Genomic DNA, 14395 nt, shown 5'->3' on the forward strand with positions numbered 1-14395 from the left:
CCATTCAGCTCATTGTGCTTGTGCTGCTTCTTTGCACGAGCAACTCAGCTCATGCCACAGACTCATGTATTCCATGAAAACATGCAATTTTTTTCACTTCAGATAATTATTTTATACCATTTTGAAAACCATGGTTGAATCAGCCTCCATCACACTCTCAAACAGTGCATATCAGATCTTAACCACTCGCTGTGCAAAAGAAGTTTTTCCTCATGTTGCCTTTGGTTCTTTGGCCATTCACCTTAAATTGGTGTCTTCTGGTTACAGAGCCGTGAATAATATTCCCCATTGCTTTCTCAGCACTGATGGATTGTGAAGCGGGAGATGGCCAGAAGTCCCACTGAGCCGCACTGACCCCGAGCTGGGAATGAAATGAGATGAAGTTCAATCTTTCACAGCGAGATGCTGCAGAGAGATAAGAGTCCTGAATCAAAGTGAGACTTTCTCATACTTTTGCTGAATTTCATTTCAAACACTCCTTGTACTCTCTGCTAATGAATCCTTAAAAAAGGGAAAAACAAAATGGCACTCAAACTCACCACCCTGAAATTAAAAGTTTCATGTTTGACTGACTGAACTGTCACTTCTACTCGGTCTCTTATTGGATGGATGCAACTGTATTCTTCAACGCAGGGCTGGCATTCAAATCCTCCCATGGGTCCACATGTCAGACTGAGTTCCATGTTGTAGATTCAAGCAAAGGAAATCTGTTCAGTTCCAAAACTATCAGCGAAATTGAAGCTCATTACAATCATCATCATCAGAGGTCAGAACTTCCTGGTGAAAGAAGACAATCTGAAGAAGGATCCACAATTATTCAAAGGCATCGACAAAGTGAAAAACAAGAAAATCGATGAGTCAATGCAAGCCAAACAACAGAAACACTGAAGAATTCCATTCCATTCCAGTCCAGAACCCAGTCCTGTTGTTTTTGGAGTCAGGTCACAATTACTGCAACAACTTTATATTCCTACTTGGCTATCTGTACATTTAGTTAATCAAGCTCTTTGAATCCAGCTTTCTGGTCCTCAAGCAGGCTCCATATGGAAATCAATTCCGCCTTCTGCAAGGCTGAAACCAATCAATGACCTTAAACTAAAAATGCCAAAGAAGAAGGGCTTGTCTAGGATTTGAACCCAGGATCTCTCACACATTAAATAATGACTCACCCTAAGCAAGAATCATACCCCTAGATCAACATGCCACTGATATCAGAACTTCCTTTTAGCTCCTGTGGAATTTCACTGGCAGCCAAAGCCGATCATCCATTTTTTTTTCAGAGCAAAGCAACATCCTGCAAATTCTGAAATAAAAACAGAAAGTGTTGGAAATGTTCAGAAACTCTGGCAGCATCTGTGGAGAGAGAAACAAAGTTAACCTTTAAGGGCGTTTACCTTTTGTTTGAGCCATCCTTTCACACTGCTTCTGTCCACCCAATCTCACTTTCTATTTTATCTAGATTCCACCCACTCACTACTTAAATACATTTATCATGAATTCCTCATATCTTTTAATAATGACAATTTTATATTTCTGGCCTTTGCTTTGGACTCCACCACAAGTGGAATCATGTCTCCACCAACCCAATCAAACCCATTCACTATTTCCTCACATTGCAATGTTTCTTTCACCCTGACAGACGATGGAATTTCTGCTGCTTGATTGCAGTTCTTGCTTCCTGCCAGTAGATGTCACCTCACTCCAGTGCAGTGAAGGTGACAAATCTGAGAGCACACAACAAGAAGTAATTGTTCACGTTGTTCATTGTTCAGTGAACAGGTCCCTCTATTCCTGCACACTCTTTAGAACTGTGCCATTAAGTATATATTGCCTCTCCCTATTCCTTCTGCTAAAATGCATCACCTCACACTAGTCGCTATTAAAATCCATCTGCACCTGTCTGCCCATTCTGCCAGCCTATCACTGTCTTGTTGCAGGTGGTTCATTTCATCCTCACTGTTTGCCACTTCTCCAAGTTTGGTGTTATCGGCATATTTTGAGATTCTACTCTATATTCCAAGATCCAAGTTATTTATCTGTAGCAAATAAAAAGCAGTGGTTCCAGCAGTGACCCTTGGGGAACAGCACTGTCGACAACCTTCCAGTCTGAGAATGAATCATTTATTACGACTTGCTGTTTTCTGTCCTTAAGCCAATTTTCTATCCAATTGGACACTGACCCTCCTATTCCATGAACCTCAATGTTGTTAATCACCCTTTTATGTGTCGCTTCTTAAAATCCATATAAACAACATCCACTGCATGCCCTTCATGAACCTTCTCTGTTAGTTCATCAAAAAATGCAGTTAGATTAGTCAAGCATGAACTCCCATGTATATATCCATGCACACTCTCCTTAATTAACTCAAACCTCTACAAGTGACTGTTGATTTTTTCCCTGATTATTCTTTCTAAAACCTTACCCACCACTGCTGTTAATCTAACTGGCCTGTAGTTAGCCGGACTGTCCTTGCACCCTTTCTTGAATAAGGGTGTCACATTTGCCACTGTTTAATCCTCTGACACCTCCCCCGTATCCAGGGAAGATTGGAAGATTATAGAAAGCCTTTCTGTTATCTGCATCCACATTTCCTTTCGCAATCTGGGATGAAAGCCATCCGGACCAGGTAATTTATCTTCCTGAAGCATAACCAGACTTTTCAGTGCCTCCCTCTCTCAATTTGTACCCTCTCCATTGCCTCTACACTCTCCACTTCTACTGATATTTTGTCAAATTCCACTTCCTTAGTGATCATTGATACAAGGTACTCATTAACTAGATTAACATTGCCCTGCAGCTCTAAGTATATATTACCCTCTTTGTCCCTAATGGGGCCCACTTCACCGCTTACTACCTGCTTATTATTTAAAGACTGCTCAAAGCTTTTTGGGTTCCCTTTCATGTTGACTGCCATTCTATTCTCGTGGAGATAGAGAATAAGCTAAATATGGAAGATATAAATATTTCCCATCCTTGGGTGAGGTGGAATTTTTTTATGCTGTGAGTGGTAATGTCCTGACCCACGAGTGTGGTGGAAGTAGAGACAATCAATGATTTGAAAAGGAAATTGGATGGATACCTGAAGCAAAGGAACTTGCAGGAGGAAAGGGATCGAGCAGGTGAGTGGAACTGAGTAGCTGGCTCCGATAATTGCTGCAGTCACTTCGATCCCCCTTAATTTTGTACAAGGTGACAATGTTTGTATCACGCATGTTTTGAGCCCTTGTTGAGCTGGACTATGGTGGGCTCACTGTCCAGTTCCTCCATGACAGGGAAGTCTGGAATGGCACTGAGAGCTACTTCAATGACAATGTTCTCCGTTATGTAGAGTTCAAGATAATGCTCCAGTCACCTTTCCATCTGCTTGTTAGGTTCAGTGATGATCACCCCTCTCTTTGTCTTCAAAAGGTGCTGATTTAGTTACTACTGGGCCCATTGCTTTCTTAATTCCTTCATACAGCCCTCTAGCATCCCCGGATTCAGCAGCAGAGTTTTAACCAGTATTGATTGGTGCAGTGCTGAGCAGTCTGCAGAGACTTATTTCTGGCAGCTCTGAGAGCATCTAGATGTTGTTTGCTGGGGACTTGTTTGTAGTTCATGTGGGCTCTCCTCTTAGTTACAGTAACTGACTCCATTTCAGTCCAATAAGCCTCAAACCAGTCAGCATTCCTCCCATCTCTTTTCCTATACACAGTGAGTGCAGAGTTATAGATGGTGGTGTGCAGATGATTCCACTTTGACACTGCACTGAGGCCTTGAGCATTGTTGTCTGAAAGAGCCTGATCGAGGATGTTGAGGAACTCCTGGGTCAGTGGTTCGGCAAGTGTTGATCAGAGGACGACCTTTCTTCATGGATGGATGAAGCTTCCTTGTCTGAAGCCTGACCTTGTTACACACCAGGGAGTGGTCAGTGTCACAGTCAGCGCTGTGATAGCTGTGAGTGATGAGGACACTGCTGAGGGTGGTATGTATGGTGATGATAAGGTCTAGCTGGTGCCAGTGGCGTGATCTCGGATGTCTCCAGGACACCTTGTGGCACAGCTTGACCTGGAAGTAGCTGTTCATCACACAGAATCCATGGTGACAGCATAGCTCCAGCAACCTCTGTACATTTTCGTTCATCTTGCAAATCCCCTGGTGCTCTATGCACATTGGCAAAGCTGTGTAGTCAGTATCCAAGCTTGTGTTGAAGTCTCCTAGAAGGTACAGTCCCTCAGTGCTGGGAATTCTACTGATGGCAGTGTCAAGTGTCACATAGAATTGATCCTTGACATCTGGGGTGGAGGTGAGTGTCGGGACATAGATGCACATGAGATTAACTGGGCCCACGCTTGCTGACAAGTGAAGAGTAAGAAGTCTCTCTGAGCCTACTGTGGGTGGTTCACTCTGCTCAAGTAGCGTGTTTTTTACTGTGAAACCCACTCCATGCTGACGAGTTGCCTCTTGGGCTTTCCCCTGCCAGAAGAAGGTGTAGTGTTTCTCTTTGAGGGATCCACTTTGAACGAGTCTAGTTTCTTGCAGAACAGCAATGTCCACATTGAGTCTTGTGAGTTCCTTGTCCATCACAGCTGTCTTGTGTGTGTCATCAACCTGCAGAAGGGTGTCGGTAAGGCCAGGACACATGGTCCTTACATTCCAGCTTGTGATGTGAAGGACTGGTGTCTTCTTTGTTGAGTTTGTTTTTCTTGGTGCACAGATTATCAATCCGTCTGTTCAGAGATGATTCTCTAAGCTTCAAGCACCCATTGAAGCAAGCAGGTCGTGGCTTCACAGCACCTAACTGACTGGGGGCTGCCCAGCTTGGAGTGAATGGTAGTTATCCAATGAGACACTAAGAGTTCTCCCACTGTCCGAAGTAACCCCTGGCGCTCATACTCTGCACCAATTGAATGAGAGCTCACAATCAGTAACTGTTTATTCCCGGGTTGTGCTAATGTTTAACCAAGAAGCTGGAGTGTCCTCTCCAGGGCACAGGCCTGGGCAAATAGTATGGAGACCCTGAGCATCAGGACCCCCTCTCAGCATTGCTAGTATTGTCCAAAGGAAAGGAAAAACCAGTACTGTTTGTTACCAGCTCTGCTGTTGGAGTTGCTGGAAAACTGCCTGATAAGTAACAGGTAACTGCCTCCAGGACTCCACTCCGGATTTACTCTCCAGGTTTACTCCCTCAGCCTTCTTATTCATTTATTTAGAGATACAGTACTGAAACAGGCCCTTCCAGCCCACAGAGTCTGTGCCGACCATCAACCACCCATTTATACTAATCCTGCATTAATCCCGTATTCCTACCACATCCCCTCAATTCCCCTACCACCTACCTACACTAGGGGCAATTTACAATGGCCAATTTACCTATCAACCTGCAAGTCTTTGGCTGTGGGAGGAAACCGGAGCACCCGGCAGAAACCCAAGTGGTCACAGGGAGAACTTGTAAACTCTGCACAGGCAGTACCCAGAATCGAACGCGGATCACTGGAGGTGTGAGGCTGCGGTGCTAACCACTGCACCACTGTGTCTTCTCGAGACACCCATCGAGAAGTGAGACTTTTTGCCCAGAGATGGGGCTCTGTTTCTTGGCATCAGGATGGAACCACACACCAGTGGGCCTGTATGACATGCACAAGGATATCACACACTGCCCCATCCCTGGTACAGATCAGAGTCAGACACTGAACAGATTGCAACCCACAAGGACATCACAACCTTCCCGCTCTCTGGGACAGGTCAGTGTGACACACCAAACAAACAGCACCCCACAGGGACCTCATAAATGCCACGTCCCTGTGACAGATCAAGGTCAGACACTGCAAATATTGCAACCACAGGAACATCACAAATTGCCCCATCCCTCGGACAGCTCGGGGTCTGACATTGAACATATTGCAACAACAAGGACATTACTGTATAACTCCCTCCATTCTGAAAAACAAGCATTCACCCTACTTTTTACCCTGCAGCCAATTTTGGATCCACACTGCCACTGCCCCTTTAATCCCATCTGCTTGAATTTTGTTAACAAGTCATAGAGAGATGCAAAACTGAAACAGGCCATCCGGCCCACTGAGTCTGTGCTGACCAACCACCACCCATTTATAGTAATCCTACACCATAATCCCATATTCCCTACCACATCCCCACCATTCTCTTACCTACACTGGGGACAATTTACAACAGCCAATTTACCTATTAACCTGCAGTCTTTGCTTGTGGGAGGAAACCAGAGCACCCAGCAGAAAGACACACAGTCACAGGGAGAACTTGCAAACTCTGCACAGGCAGTACCCAGAACTGAACCTGGGTTGCGAGAGCTGTGAGGTTGCAGTGCCAACCACTGTGCCATTGTGCTGCCCCAAGTCTAGTTTATGGTACCTTTTCAAACACAATTTTGATGTCCAGACACGCACCATTAACCTCACCACCCTCGTCAACTCTCTCTGAAACTTCATCAAAGAAATTAATTCATTAATTATTTCAGACACAATCTTCTGTTAACCAATCTGTACTGGCTGTCGTTTATTAGCCCATGTTCTACCAAGTGACAGTTAATTTTCTCCTGGATAATTGTGTCTAAAAGTTTCCCCACCACCGACATTAGACTAATTGGTCTGTAGTTCCTGGGTTTATCTCTCTTTTTAAACAGGGCTGTAATATTCACAACCCTTGCAGACTTACCTTTTAATTCTGGAAAGTCTATTGCAGACAATCACTTTGGGCATGACTTTAACCAATTAAAGCAACAGGATACTTGATTAATAAGTCCAGAACTTTTATTGAGAGTAAAATAGTACTTAATAATTGAAAGTAAAATTATACTTAACAAACTTGGGGAATATAACTTTACAGCTCTGGGGACTGGTCGAGCTTGGTCTCAGAGTGTCACGGTCCTCTTTGTCCAGTCGAGATCCCTCATCAGGTGGAGAACTTGGTCGATGATCTGAGCCTTTACCCCAGAGGCCTTCTAGTGTTCCTGCACACTGAAACCTTACAAGATCCCTACTTTTAACACCTGGATGGCCATCACACCACCATGTAAAATAATAATTGGTCCTAGCTGTTGCTAGGTACATTTAATTAGTTCTTAATAATGTCTTCCACTAACAGTCACCTGTCCTCAGAATCTCAGATATGAGTACAATGGAGTGGTTTCACACTGTCTCCCAATCTGATCTGAAACAAGTTTCCTGTTCATTAAATCTAGACTCTTGAAGGTCACGATGTACCATACCATGGGTTTTATCAGGGGTCCGAGAAAGGTCCATTGTTTAAATAAATTTAGCTGAAACTGTCCTTTCCCACAAAGACACAGAAACTCACAGTAATTAGATTGAACAAACTTTAAATGAAAACCCATTCTCTCTAAAATGTTTATTGATTCATTAATTATAACTCAATCAAGATTCATTACTTTTACAATCATCTGTTTCAGGATGGGTAGCTACTCATTAATTATACAGGATATAAACGTTAGTATTGAACACAAAATGGGTCCTTTGGTCATGTGTTCATTATAAAATGGCTTTCTTAACGTTGTTAGTTATGACAATGGATACATGATAAAAATGGTCAAGTTAAACTGAGATCGAACTACCCAAGCTTACCTCCATCCTCCAGTCCTCTGGCATCATTCGCATATTCAAGGAGGATTGAAAGATTGTGATTCGAGTCTCTGCTATTTCCACCCTGACTTCCCTCAGCAACCCAGGATGCAGCCCATCCAGACCGGGTGACCTGTAGACAGGTGTGAGCACTGCTAACCTTGTAATTGTCTCCTCTTTGTCTATTTTCATCCCCTTCAAATTCTCCACTTCCTCCTCCTTTACTGTGACATTTGCAGCACCCCTTTGTTTTGTGATGACAGATGAAATGTACTTAATTAGTACCTCAGCCACACCCTCTGCCTCCACAGGATCTCCTAATTGACCCACCCTTTCATTGACTGTCCATATGTTGGTAAAAGACTTCAGTGTTCCCAGTTATGTGACCTGCTAATCTTTTCTCATACATTCTCTTGCTGATCTCATTTCCTTTTTCAGCTCTCCTCTGTACTTTCTGTATTTGCTTGTTTCTCTACTGCATATGAATCCTCACATGATTTCGATATGAATGATTTTTGAACTATTTTGTTGAAGGATTGAGTTTTGTAAATTTCTCCCGAGCTCCCCTCATGGTCAGGCAGAAAGTTTAACTGCTGTGTTTTCAAACAGCAACAGCTTTATTTGAAAAGCCATTGGGACAGGATTCCGGGTTTTAATCCAGTCACAAATCTGTTTCTGATGTCTTGTGGCTCCAGCTGTCACATCACCTGTCAGAGGATGACCTCATAATTGACCCAGTCATGGAGCTGTGGGTTGATGTTTAAATTGTTTCAAAATAATTTTCCAGAAGGACAATCAAAATGAATCGATATATAAAAGGTAGATTTTGTGAATTTGTGCTCCCAGTGGAAATTCCTGCAGAGTCTGCTGGTTTTCATATCCCCAATGCCCCACAGGAAGCTCTGTGCTCGGAGTCTGTATTCATTACATCAACATGATACAGAATCATTTCATGGGAGACCCCAGTGTGAATTGTAGACAGGTGGGTCAGTTTCAACTTTCAAAGTAACACAGAAGCAAAATACTGCTGATACTGGAAATCTGAAATAAAAACAGAAAATGCTGGAAATACTCAGCAGGTCTGGCAGCATCTGTGGAGAGAGAAACAAAGTTAACGTTTCAGATCTGTGACCTTTCATCAGAACTGAGCTGAAATTGTCTGAGGGACTGAGATTGTGGAATCAATTTCAGGGTCAAAGACATTGTACTTGGTAAGGATAGGAAGATGGAGATTATTAAGTACAGTGCAAAAATATAGATACTTTTACATTATTTTAATCAAAATTGATTTAAACTTTGTGCTCATGAATCCTATCTTTTGATCACAATGACACTGATAACAATGGAAAAAGCAAGACTTGCATTTCACGACCACAGGACATTGCAAAGCCTTTTACAGCCAATGAAGGAAGGACTTTTCAAGTGTAGTCACTCAACAGTACAATAGAGTACCCGACAATAAAGATGTATAAGATTCTCACCACACAACTGCCAGACAATGACCATCCCAAACAAGAGAGAATCTAACCATCTCCCTTTGACATTCAATGGCATTACCATCGCTGAATCCCCCACTCTCAACAACCTGGGGGTTACCATTGAGCAGAAACTGAACTGCAGTAGCCATATAAATATTATGGCTACAAGAGCAGGTCAGAGACTAGGAATCCTGCCGCAAGTAACTCACCTCCTGACTCCCCAAAGCCTGTACACTAGTCAGGGGTATGATGGAATACTCTCCACTTGTCTGGCTGGGTGCAGCTCCAACAATACTCAAGAAACTCAACAGGACAAAGCAGCCCGCTTGATTGGCACCCCATTTACAACATTCATGCCCTCCATCACTGGCACACAGTGGCAGCAGTGTGTACCATCCACAAGATGCACTGCAGCAATGTGCCAAGGTTCCTGAGACAGCCCCTTCCAAACCCGCGACCTTTATCACCGAGAAGGACAAGGGCAGCAGATGCATGGGAACACCACAACCTGCAAGTTACCCTCCAAGCCACACACCATCCTGAATTGTAACTGTATCACCGTTCCTTCACTGTTGCTGGGTCAAAATCCTGGAACTTTCTTCATAACAGCAGCACATGGACTGCAGTGGTTCAAGAAGGCAGCTCAGCACCACCTTCTCAAGGCAATTAGGGATGGATAATAAATGCTGGCCCAGCCAGCGACACCCACCTCCCATGAATGAATAAAAAAAATGATAATATCCTGTAATCCTCCGAAGTAGAAAATACAGATGGAAATGAAAAATAATAAAACACAGTCAGCATGGATTTCATAAAGAAAGACTTGATTAACCTTATCTTTGAAAAATCAAAAGCAAGAGTAATATAGCAGATGTAGAAGAGTTTAAGTTAATAAAGCCTCATCCATTTATGTGCTTGAACCAACAAATTGTGGGTTAACAAACAAACACACTAACTGACAGAGTTGTGTGTTGTTCTTTCTAAATTACCCTAAAGTAGGGTGTTAATGAGTTAAAGCTTCTGGTTGCTGCAACCAGAATAGCCATTGTCCACTATCAGTTTTACTGTTATAAATAAAGGGTGGAACATTCATTGTGAATCTATAGAAACAGTCTGGTCCTGCACACTGCAGACACATCCACGTCATCACCAACCAGCTCTCCTATAATTGATGCAGTTATTTGACTTTGCCCCATTCGCTCCATGGAATTACTTTTAAAAGATTTTAAATTACAAGCAGTTTTGTTAATGTTCAGCCTTTGAGAAGAAATCATTCCCTGGCCACAGTGGAGAGAGCATTGAATATAAAACAGTAGACTGCCAGTGAAAGCTCATCAGCTAATCTATAATTACTTACTTTTCTTATTTTTGCTCTTGCTATTCGGTTTTTCATCATTTTCAGCTCCTGACTGTGGATATTATTGTGATTAAATGTCAAAAGATGCACTGTGTCTCAGCCCCGGTATATTGACTCTTTCTCTGTACAGTGCTGTATACACTCAGATACTGACACTGTCTCTCCCTCCCTCAACTTTCCAGCCCTGACATTGCAGAAAGCGCTGCTCAAAGTTACACATTCTGACTGTTTGCAGTTGATTAGTGGGAGATTATTAACGTATCCTCCTGCAGCGCTGCCTCGGTTAATAACAGCAGATCTAAGTCACATTTCAGATACAGAAACAGACGCATCAATTATTCACTCTTTCACAGAGTGAGTGAGGCCCGGACAAGCAGCAACATTCCAGCCCCACACTCTGCAATAACCCAGCACCAGCGGAAAGCAGTGAATACAGATTCAATCAGTGGGTTAATGTCCATTACAGGGATGCAAGATTCCACGGCCCAGGACAAACATCCCCATACACCGAGAACAAGCTCAGGAAAACCCGGGGGAGTTAATATCCCAATCACTGAGCATTCCAGTAACATTGAACAAGTTCCTGAACTGAGTGAACCTTTCAAAGTACGGAAGTGATGACGAGGTCAAAAAGGTCTGAACAGTTGAGGTGACTGAGCAGTTTCAGCTTCTCTGTTCAGGTTGCAGCTTTCACTGGAGGCATGTGTTTAAATCCCACTTCTGAAAACTTGATTTTCAGTTACTTTGCAGAGCTTCCTTGAAGGTTTGAGGTAGAGTAAATACTGAGGAACTGTTTCTAACTGCTGAAAGGTCAATAACCGAAGGTTACAGATTTAAGGTGACTCACAAAACCAGAAGGAACTTGAGGAAAAATTCCTTTCTGCAACATGTGGTTAGGATTTCAGTTACGTGGTTAGATTGGAGAAGATGGGGTTGTTCTCCTTAGAGAGAAGATTTGATAGAGGTGTTCACAATCATGAGGGGTCGTGACAGACCCGTAGAGAGAAACTGTTGGTAGAAGGATTGAGACTCAGGTAAAAGCTGTGGCTCAGTTGGTCACATTCACCTCGAAATCACAAGCTTCTGGGTTCAGATTTCACAGCTGACACTCCAGTGCAGCACTGAGGGAGTTGAAGGTGCTGCCTTTCAGGTGTGATGTTAAACCAAGACCTGGTCTGCATGTTTGGGTGAATGTAAAAGATCCCATGCTGCAATTTCAAACAAGTGAAGAGCAATTCTCCCTGGTGTTGTGATCAATATTTGCCCCTCAATCAGATCAGTTGGTCATTATCACATTGCAGTTTGTGAATATCAGCTGCTGCATTTCTGACATTACAACAGTGATGACACTTCAAAAGTATTTCATTGTCTACAAAGTGCTTTGATATGTCCAGTGGTCTTGAAAGGTGCTATATAAATGCAAGTCTTTTCTTTCTTTATCACAACACATTACTGTGTAAAAATGGTTCCTCATGTCATCTCTGGTGCTTCTGCCAATCACCTGATATCTGTGTCCTCTGCTTACTGACCCTTTTACCACTGGAAACAGTTTCTCCTTATTTAAACTATTGAAAACCTCCATGATTTTGAACAAATGTGTCAAATCTCTTCTGAATTTTCTCTGCTGCAAGGAGAACAACCCCAGCTTCTCCAATCTCTCCACATAACTGAAATCCCTCACCCTGCTACCATTGTGGTAAATCTCTTTTTTCTTCTTTCCTGGGATGTGGGCACTGCTGACACAATGTGATTCCTGTCAATGCAGCGGCCCGCTGACATCATCGGACTGTGCCAAGCTGTGCATAGGCACAGCTACATCTTGCCAGGATTAAGTGGCACATGCGTAGGATGATGCCATTGCACAGCGCCAACATCATCGCATATCCGCCCATGGTCCATCTTCGCACATGTGCGCGAAAGCATCATCGGGTATCCAGCCCCTCACTCAGCTGGAGGAAGCGGCTGAATAGGAGACTTTGAGGCTGGAGCTCTCCCCCGTCGGCAACTCGCTCCAGGCCTCGACGCTTCCTCCCCTCAGCTACTCGCTCGACACCTCGATGCTCCCCTTGACAATTGTTCCCCACTCGCGTCATCCAGCTCTATGGCCGCTTGCTCTCTGACCCCCAACCCCCGCTCCAGCCGCTAGCTCTAGGCCGTGCCACTTCCCTCCTCTAGGTCACTCACTACTCACTCCTACGTCACACTTTGCAGCCCACCTTGCTTCTTCGGGCGGCGCGTGGAGACTGGACAAACGTGGGAGCAAGTGGCCGAGAGAAGGGAAGCAGCACAGCCTAGAGCTAGCGGCTGGAGGGGAGGGGGGTGGGGAGTGAGCGAACGACTGGAGAATGGGGTGACATGATCGGGAGACAATCGGCCAGGGAAGTAGGGGGGCGGGAGCAGCGAGGTCTGGAGCGAGCGACTGTGGAGGGTGGAAGCGGCCGGTGCAAAGCAGGGGGAGAAAGCGAGTTGTGCCACCTAGTGGTTGCGTTGTCAGCAAACGCAGCCTTTATTGTCCATCCTTAATTGCCCTTGAGAAGGTGGTGGTGAGCTGCCTTTTTGGAGCTGCTGCAGTCCATGTGTTGTACGTAAACCCACAGTGCTGTTAGGAAGGGAGTTCCAAGATTTTGATCCAGTGACAGTGAAGGAATGGTGATATAGTTCCCAGTCAGGACAGTGTGTAACTTGGAGGGGAGCTTGCAGATGGTGGTGTTCCCATTCATCCAATATCCTTCTAGGTGGTCGAGGTTGGGGGTTTGGAAGGTGCTGTCGAAGGAGGCTTGGTGAGTTGCTGCAGTGTATCTTGTAGATGGTACACACTGCTGCCACTGCTCACTGGTGGTGCAGGAAGTGAATATTTAAAGTAGTGGATGGAGTGCTGATTAAGTGATCTGCTTTGTCCTGGATGGTGTTGAGTTTCTTTGGTGTTGTTGGAGCTCCACTCATCCAGGCAAGTGGGGAGTATTGCATCACACTCCTGACTTGTGCCTTGTAGATGGTGGACAGAGGTGAGTTCCTTGCAGCAGAATTCCCAGCCTCTGACCTGCTCTTGTAGCTCCGGTATTTATATGACTGATCCAATTCAGTTTCTGCTCATTGGTAACCCCCGGATGTTGATTGTGAAGGATTCAGCAATGGTAATGTCATTGACTGTCAAGGGGAGATGGTTAGATTCACTCTTGTTGGAAATGGTCATTGCCTGGCATTTTTGTGGCGTGCATGTTACTTGCCACTTATCAGTCCAAGCCCAATCTTGCCCAGGTCTCTCTACATGTGGACACGGACTGCTTCAGTATCTGAGGAGTTACTAATGCAACTGAACATTTTGCAATTATCAGTGAACATTTCCACTTCTGACCTTATGATGGAAGGAAGTTTATTGATGAAGCAACTGAAGACGGTTGGGGCCTAGGACACTACCCTGAGGAACTCCTGAGCGATGTCTGGTACTGAGATGATTGGCCACCAACAACCAGCACCATATTCCTTTGCGCAAGGTATGACTCCAACCAGTGGAGATTTTTCTCCTTGATTGCCATTGACTTCAATTCTGCAAGGGCTCCTTGATGCCCTTGGCAAGAGCAGTCACTGTCACCTCACCTCACCTCCTGAATTCAGCTCTTCTGTCCATATTTGAACCAAGGCCATAATGAGGTCAGGAACCGAGTGGCCTTGGCGGAAACCAAAATGAGCATCGGTGAGCAGGTTATTGCTGTGTAAGTGCTGCTTGATAGCACTGTCAACGACACCTTCCATCACTTTACTGATGATCAAGAGGAGGCTGATCGGGAAGTAATTGACTGGGTTGGATTTGTCCTGCTTTTTGTGTACAGGACATACCTGGGCAATTTTCCACATTGCCGGGTAGATGCCAGTGGTGTAGCTTGGCAGGCGGCGTGGCTAGTTCTGGAGCACAAGTCTTCAGCACTGCAGCCAGGATGTTTTCAGTATCCAGAGCCTTCAGCCA

This window comes from Heterodontus francisci, unplaced genomic scaffold (genome assembly GCF_036365525.1).
Source record: "Heterodontus francisci isolate sHetFra1 unplaced genomic scaffold, sHetFra1.hap1 HAP1_SCAFFOLD_43, whole genome shotgun sequence".
NCBI classification, from domain to species: Eukaryota; Metazoa; Chordata; class Chondrichthyes; order Heterodontiformes; family Heterodontidae; genus Heterodontus; species Heterodontus francisci.